Source organism: Amphiprion ocellaris, chromosome 8 (genome assembly GCF_022539595.1).
Source record: "Amphiprion ocellaris isolate individual 3 ecotype Okinawa chromosome 8, ASM2253959v1, whole genome shotgun sequence".
NCBI classification, from domain to species: Eukaryota; Metazoa; Chordata; class Actinopteri; family Pomacentridae; genus Amphiprion; species Amphiprion ocellaris.
The window spans coordinates 12,987,775-12,994,627 of NC_072773.1; positions in this window are offsets into that span (position 1 = coordinate 12,987,775).

Genomic DNA, 6,853 nt, shown 5'->3' on the forward strand with positions numbered 1-6,853 from the left:
ACATTAAAATAGGACAACTGAAGGTCTTGAAACTATTCCATCATATGAGGTAGACATGTGCGTAAAGAGCATAGCTGCAAAGGATTGCACCAAGAGGTGACACAAAGGCTGGTGTTAAGGTGTGTTCAAACAAGAGACAAAGCAGATTTTATATGCATCCAAAGTCTATGGATGCTGATTTGACAGGGGTGACATTAGCTGAGATGAAAGTGTGTCAGTTTGAACAAACTTAATGATTATGCTAGACTGCATGAGTCTACTGAATTAACATGCAGAAATTATAGGTAAACGCCAGGGAAACTACAGAAAAACTAGCGTTCCGAGCGAGTTGTGAGATCAGTCTGAGGCTGAGCTGTCACACAGACAGGAAAAACTTCTACATACAGCGCTAGCTGGCTTACATCTGACGTTGGAGTAGTCAGCAAATTGGCTCTTTCTGGCAAATAAACATGGACTGTACAGACTATCCATTGGTCAAATTTGTACAAGCAATGTGAAGCTTTGCTTACAGGAACTAGTCTGGCACCAAAAGTTTTAGTTTCTGAGTAAAAAGCACAAAAAAATGCCGCTGATATGCCTGCTCTTCAATAATAGCTGCTGTTCTGTTGTTGTGAAAGAAAACAAAATTCATACTGATGAGTTTAAGCGAAAAAGATCACTTAAACTTAAAAGAGTGGGCAGGCAGTAGAGAGAACACAGATGACACCGTGGCCTGTACTCACACAGAATTGCCAGTGTTGTCTTTAAGCAAAGAAGCTACAGTCATGAGTAATACACGTCAATGAATTGAGCTGGCGGATGGGAGACTAACGTGTCCTCCTTGAGGCTCAGGTCCTAAACACATGGAGGCAGGGCTGAGATGATGTCAAGAAGTCAGTAGTCAGACCAAATTGTGGAACCTTAGTCGCATTATTAAATGTAGTCATCTGTGGTCTCTGAAAATATCTTTTCTCATCCACTGGTACAGTGTACAACAGAAGTGAATACAGTGCAGTATCACCTAAATTCCTTGAGCTGCATCCCTCAGCACTGTGCTGCTTGGTCACATCAGTGTGTTTTAAACTCTCCATTTGTTTATTAGACAAGGCCCCACTCAGTTAACCCTTGTTACATCATTATTATGGGTTTTTGGATCTTACTGAGATGCTTCCAGAGCCTTACATTTCTCTTTTGGTTATAAGAAATTCTCTTGATCTTTCGAGTGATCTCTGTAGGAGTGGATTAGTTTTCTGGGATAATGTGTGTGGTGTGAGCTACTGAGCACATTGGAATCAAGGTAGTCAAAATATTGATTTTGCTCTTCAGTGTTTTGTAACGATTGGCTTAAATGTACCATTAACCCTTTCTCATTCCTCATAACAGTCTTTAACTAATAAGTTATTCCCAGTAGTTCCTAAGTAATGAGTGACTTATGTGACCTGCCAAGGTTTCATTTCTAACTGCTCTCACTGACTCTCACTGGCAGTTAAAGTGTTAGAATCAATTTAAAGTCATAAACTGAGCCAACTGTGTAGCTCCAGTAACATGGACACTAAATCCACAACTTCTGTGTTAAAGGAAGGCTTGTTGTGTAGATTTTCTTTGTGGGTGATTTGTGCTCTTGGGAATCTTATAGTACAGGTTGTATAGACATATTGAATACCATCCAAGCAGGGTAAACCGGTTTTCTGACATCATCTATCAATAGAAGATGTAGAGATACATAATGCTTGTTTGCAAGATCTAAAAAAGAAATAGCTAACATATCATCCCTGCATTTTTTCAAGTCTGGACTGATTAAAACAAAGTAACTCCAAACTTGGCTCACAATCAAAAAATTAAAGTAGGGAGGAAATACTTGGCATATGAATGGTGTAGCAATAAAAAGTAATCTCACAGACAGGGAATGAATAACTTCAAATTCAAGCTTTAAAATGTCATGGACGACAAGTGAAATAGGATATTTTGGAAATCGAAATGTTTAACTCAGCAGTCTTTTAGTCTCTTTACAATTTCTTCATGACATTTTTGGATTGGAAATGATTTAAGACACTCTCTCAGAGGAAACGAGCAAGAAGGTAGCCTGACCTCTGATGCATTAGTGTTACTCGGGAGAGCTTTAAGTTATTGTAATAAAAAAAAATCTTGAGGTTGAAGGCAGTGTGAGATACCAACATTCATGGCAATTTGTCTTCCTGTAAAGACTATACACTTAAAAAGCATTAATGTGTTCAAGGGACTTGACAGAAATTTCTGCATTACTGAAAACATCTTCTCTCCTCTCATTAGCTGATAGGGATATTCCTCATTTTTGGGGTCAAAAAAGAGCATTAAATATAAAGCAAGACATCCTACTGACCCTGAATGCCCGAAACTAGCTGTAGATATTCATAGCGAGTGAGCTAAATTGTACTTTTATGTTGATTTAAGCAGACAGCTCATTACATCACTAAAATATAATACATAACAAACAATACACAACTTCCTGAACTTCACTACATTCTCCCAGGCAAATGATGGCAGTGCTGTGATGTACGTCTCAAACCACAGTGGGTGGTGGGGGAAACACAATAGGGAACCCCAGGAAGTCTTGTCAAGCTCTGCTTCACAATTATCGCTCATCCATCTTTAAAATCTCATCCCTCTTCTCCGTGTCCACCAACAGAGAGGTACTCACCTTCCAATTATTATCACAGCTGGCATCCAAATTGGAGGAATCAAATCTTCTGCCCTCCAAAAATGAATGATGTGGACAAAAAACTGTGGAAATAGAAATCAAAAATGTATCTGTACTTCACAGTGATTATCTGGTTCCAGTTTGAAATGAGATGTGCCTCAGTAATAAATATCAACACTGATTTGATCATTTTCTGATGCCGTCCTCTGATTCTATTTTGTTGTCAGGTTATCACCTGTCTATACACTGCAAAACAGCTTTCTGAAGTGATGTAGGTAATTGTATTTTTGGAAAGCTTACCTTGGATTTTTCTCTGGGATTTCCTACATTTCCCAGAACACTTTAAGAATTCCCAGTACCTTGTTTATATATTCTAAGCAAGCGAGTAAGCGTGCTTTTCCGTTAAGTTGTCATGGAAACTGCCAGAGGTACTGCGGGAGATGTAACTACACATCAGGGCTCCAGGGGCAATACAGATATTACACAGAAATCCCACAAACTACGGCTTCTCAGCCTGGGCTGCCTGTATTTTTCTCCTCCCTGTTTCTGATGCAACCAGATATGAAACAGATTGTTACGGTTTCATTTTCAGTGTGGACAGACGCATTTTATTATTTCGGTATACGTTAAATGCATTCTGTACAAACACTGTCCCTGTTGCAACTGTTGCTTTCTATTACAAAGCGCAAAAAAAGCATGTAAATGTCATGCCTGTCACAGTCTGATCAAGTATGATGCATACATGGGCTGTTGCAGTGGCACTAAATGACAATCAACAAGTGAACTACGAGTGAGCTGAACTATGAATATAATTGTGAACATTTATGAGGAGGGACTCATCACTAGTGCAGTGACAAGGACTTGGTTGTGAAACAGGATCAATATGACAGGACTGTGAACCCCGATGGTGCCTTTGTGCCACAGTTGGGTCTATAGCTCTTAATGGTTTTATATTTATATTTTGGTGTTGACCTCCTTGGTTTAATGTTCCAGAAATACTGGAACAGAATTTATTTACTTTTTGGTTCCGCCCCACTGTCACTGAATGCTTGCTCAAAGGAAATCCAAGGGCAATTTTGGATTGTTGGGTTCTCTGTTGAAAATTCATAAGGTTTTCACCTACTATGTGGAGTGCTAAGAAATTATATATGTTATTACACTACCGTTCAAAAGTTTGGTGCCACTTTTTTTCAATGAAGATAACATTAAATTAATCAGAAATCCAGTCTAGACATTGCTAATGTAGTAAATGACTATTCTAGCTGGAAACAGCTGATTTTTAATGGAATATCTACATAGAGGTACAGAGGAACATTTCCAGCAACCATCACTCCTGTGTTCTAATGCTACACTGTGTTAGCTAAAACCCTTGTACAATTATGTTAGCACATGAATAAAAGTGTGAAAATTGTCTGAGTGACCCCAAACTTTTGTACGGTAGTGTAACTACAAATGAACTGAAATTAATTGAACTGAATTTGGCACAATTACTATATTTAATACCATGATGTATTTATTCCTCACACGGTTCTTTTTATCCTTAATATTATTTTTTAAAACCTATTTCTTATTTTGCACACCAAATATGAGACTTGTAAGACTTTGAACAAGGAATTAAGTTTGCCTTGTCGCTGCCTCATGGGAGCAAGACAAGCGTAAAGCAGCCGGCCCTTCAATTTGGACACAGTTAAAACAACTTCCATTAAATTGAAAGCACCACTGGATAAGAGCCTGAAGGCATGAGTGCTCATCAAATGAATTAAGAGGTGTGTATAAAGACCAAGGGCTTTGGTTAAACAGCACTCTCAATTAACTGCATTGCAAAGTAACTTTGGAGCATGACTAAAAATAGACTGATTGGCCAAAGCCATTTGCATTTTGTATGAGCCACAGTTGTTGTATGCACTTCTCATGTGGTCATTCCTCCCTCTATGATGTTTCTGTGTCTCAGGGGAGCAAAAACTAGCACTTATCTATTGAGAACAGGTTGTGGTATTGATGAGAGCCCACCCCCACCAGGCCTCAGATGTTGACCTTAAAATCAGGGGAACAGCATTAGTCATTCAAGCTGCACTTAAGCATTCCCCATTTAATTAAAGCGATCAAAATGGGGTGCTCTTTAAACAGAGGAATCTGTGGGAATTAGTGAAAGACTCATAACAACCATGCAAATTAAAAGTAAAATTAAAAAGGTATTGTGCCACTGCGCTTTCATTCAGGTAATGAATTATTTAAATTTGTGGAAAAAATGTATAGTCGCTTTTTACAAGAGTGTGTCCCTGAAATGCAACTCTGAAGCCAGCTAAAGGGGGAAAAAAAAGTTCTGTCTTCATTTGTTTGATGGACTTTCAAGACCTTCAGGAAAACATCTCCAAAGCAAACGAGCTATTCATGCTGCGGTATGAAAAGAAATGTATCTCTCCAAGAAAGATTTAGATTTTCATAGTGCTGCAGATGTGGTGTTTAATGTTACTCAGTTATTCAAAACAGAAGCCCGTCTGTCATCATATGTCCTCAACGTATTCATCTTATTGTAAGAATATTGTATACCTTTCCCTGAACTGCTTTGAAATCTCAGAGTAATAAATGCTTTAATTTTCTGAGCTGTATAGGATTACCTAAATTTGAATTTATTTTTCAGAGCAACACGTCTCTCCAGCAAAATGAACTACGTGAATTAAAATCTAAAGAGATGTTTTTATTTTACAGTTTTTTTCAGGGTTTTATAGGCAAAAACATTAATCACAAAAATGAATTAAATATGAGCCTTAAAAAAAATATACTGCAATTTGCCTTTGAAAGCAACAGAATCATAAAGAAACTGAAACCTGGAGAGAATAATGTTTTAGTCCCATTATGTCGTACACAATACAGCCGACAGCAGCAAGAACACTAACTCAAAACCAGCAGCATCCTCACCACTTACCTTGGCTTGGTACCACACAGGGGATTCACAGCACTGAGGTCCAATTCAAAGGCAGGACTCTACCATTTTTTTAAAAAAATTATTAATCTGTCTTGGTCAGCTGTTTCACACAGAACTCACCGGCTCAGTGTCATTCCAGAGGGATTTATTCTTATAAATAAAAGATCATCATGAAACAAACACAAAACCTGTCTTCCATAACTAGACAGTCTTTTCAACATATGATGACAGAGAATGTGGAAAGAAACACCCCAGACACCAGTCTGTGGACAGCTCAGTTACTGCAGGGCAGTGATTGTTCATCAGTTTCAGACTGGAAATGTGGCCACTTTCACTAAAGCTGCAACAAAAAAGCTTCAAGTTTCACTCATCACAACATATTCTACAGCTGAAGCTTAAGCATGACCAGCCCAGAGGCCTGTAGGATGTACAGATATGTTTGCAATATTCAATCACCAAACACAGTTGAAATGTTGCTTGGAGTATTTGTGTTAATGGTGCTTGCAAAGTTCTTTCTTGTGACTCAGGCCCCAGATGACAAAGTTATTCTAAAATCTTTTTCATTATTTATGACCAAGATAACATGAATTATGAACTGGACTGAAGTTTTTTTAGTAGAGAACTAAACAGACTAAACCTGAGCTCTGAGAGGTGACAATGTCATGGTTTCTCAGACATCAATGATGTGCAGGTGAAGAAGACACGTCCGTTGACACCGACTTATTTAATAAGTTTTATTATAAAGAAGAACAGCATCAGTCAGACAGAGACTGCCTCGAAGAATTCCGCCAAATGAACCTTCCAGAACAGCCCCCGGAGGTCACTTTCATATGCTTCGGACAAACGTAAGGTCACAACATATGATTCCTATTAGAAGACAACTGGTCAAAGAACAAGAGCCTCATTAATCAACCCCCTAGACTTGGTGGCATCCAAAAAGCCCCAGAGGTCAATCTCCTAGACACAAGAACTCCTATCTAACACAACATTGAATTCCTTCAGCAGGAAAAACACATTCCATTCTAATAAGCAACACGTCTCAGGTCAATAAGCAACATGTCTCAGGTCAGATACCACAACAACCATCACATCCTAAGCAGACATTTGTATCTGAAAAAAACTGCAACTTAAAGTGTCAACTGTCACTGATGAACTACTGTTATCGGTCCCTCCATGAATTTGTGATGTTGCGATTGCAACAATTCACGCGGATTCAAGCAATCTCTGTGAATTCTGCCCGACCTTCCAATTTTGTCCAATCACCGCAACTT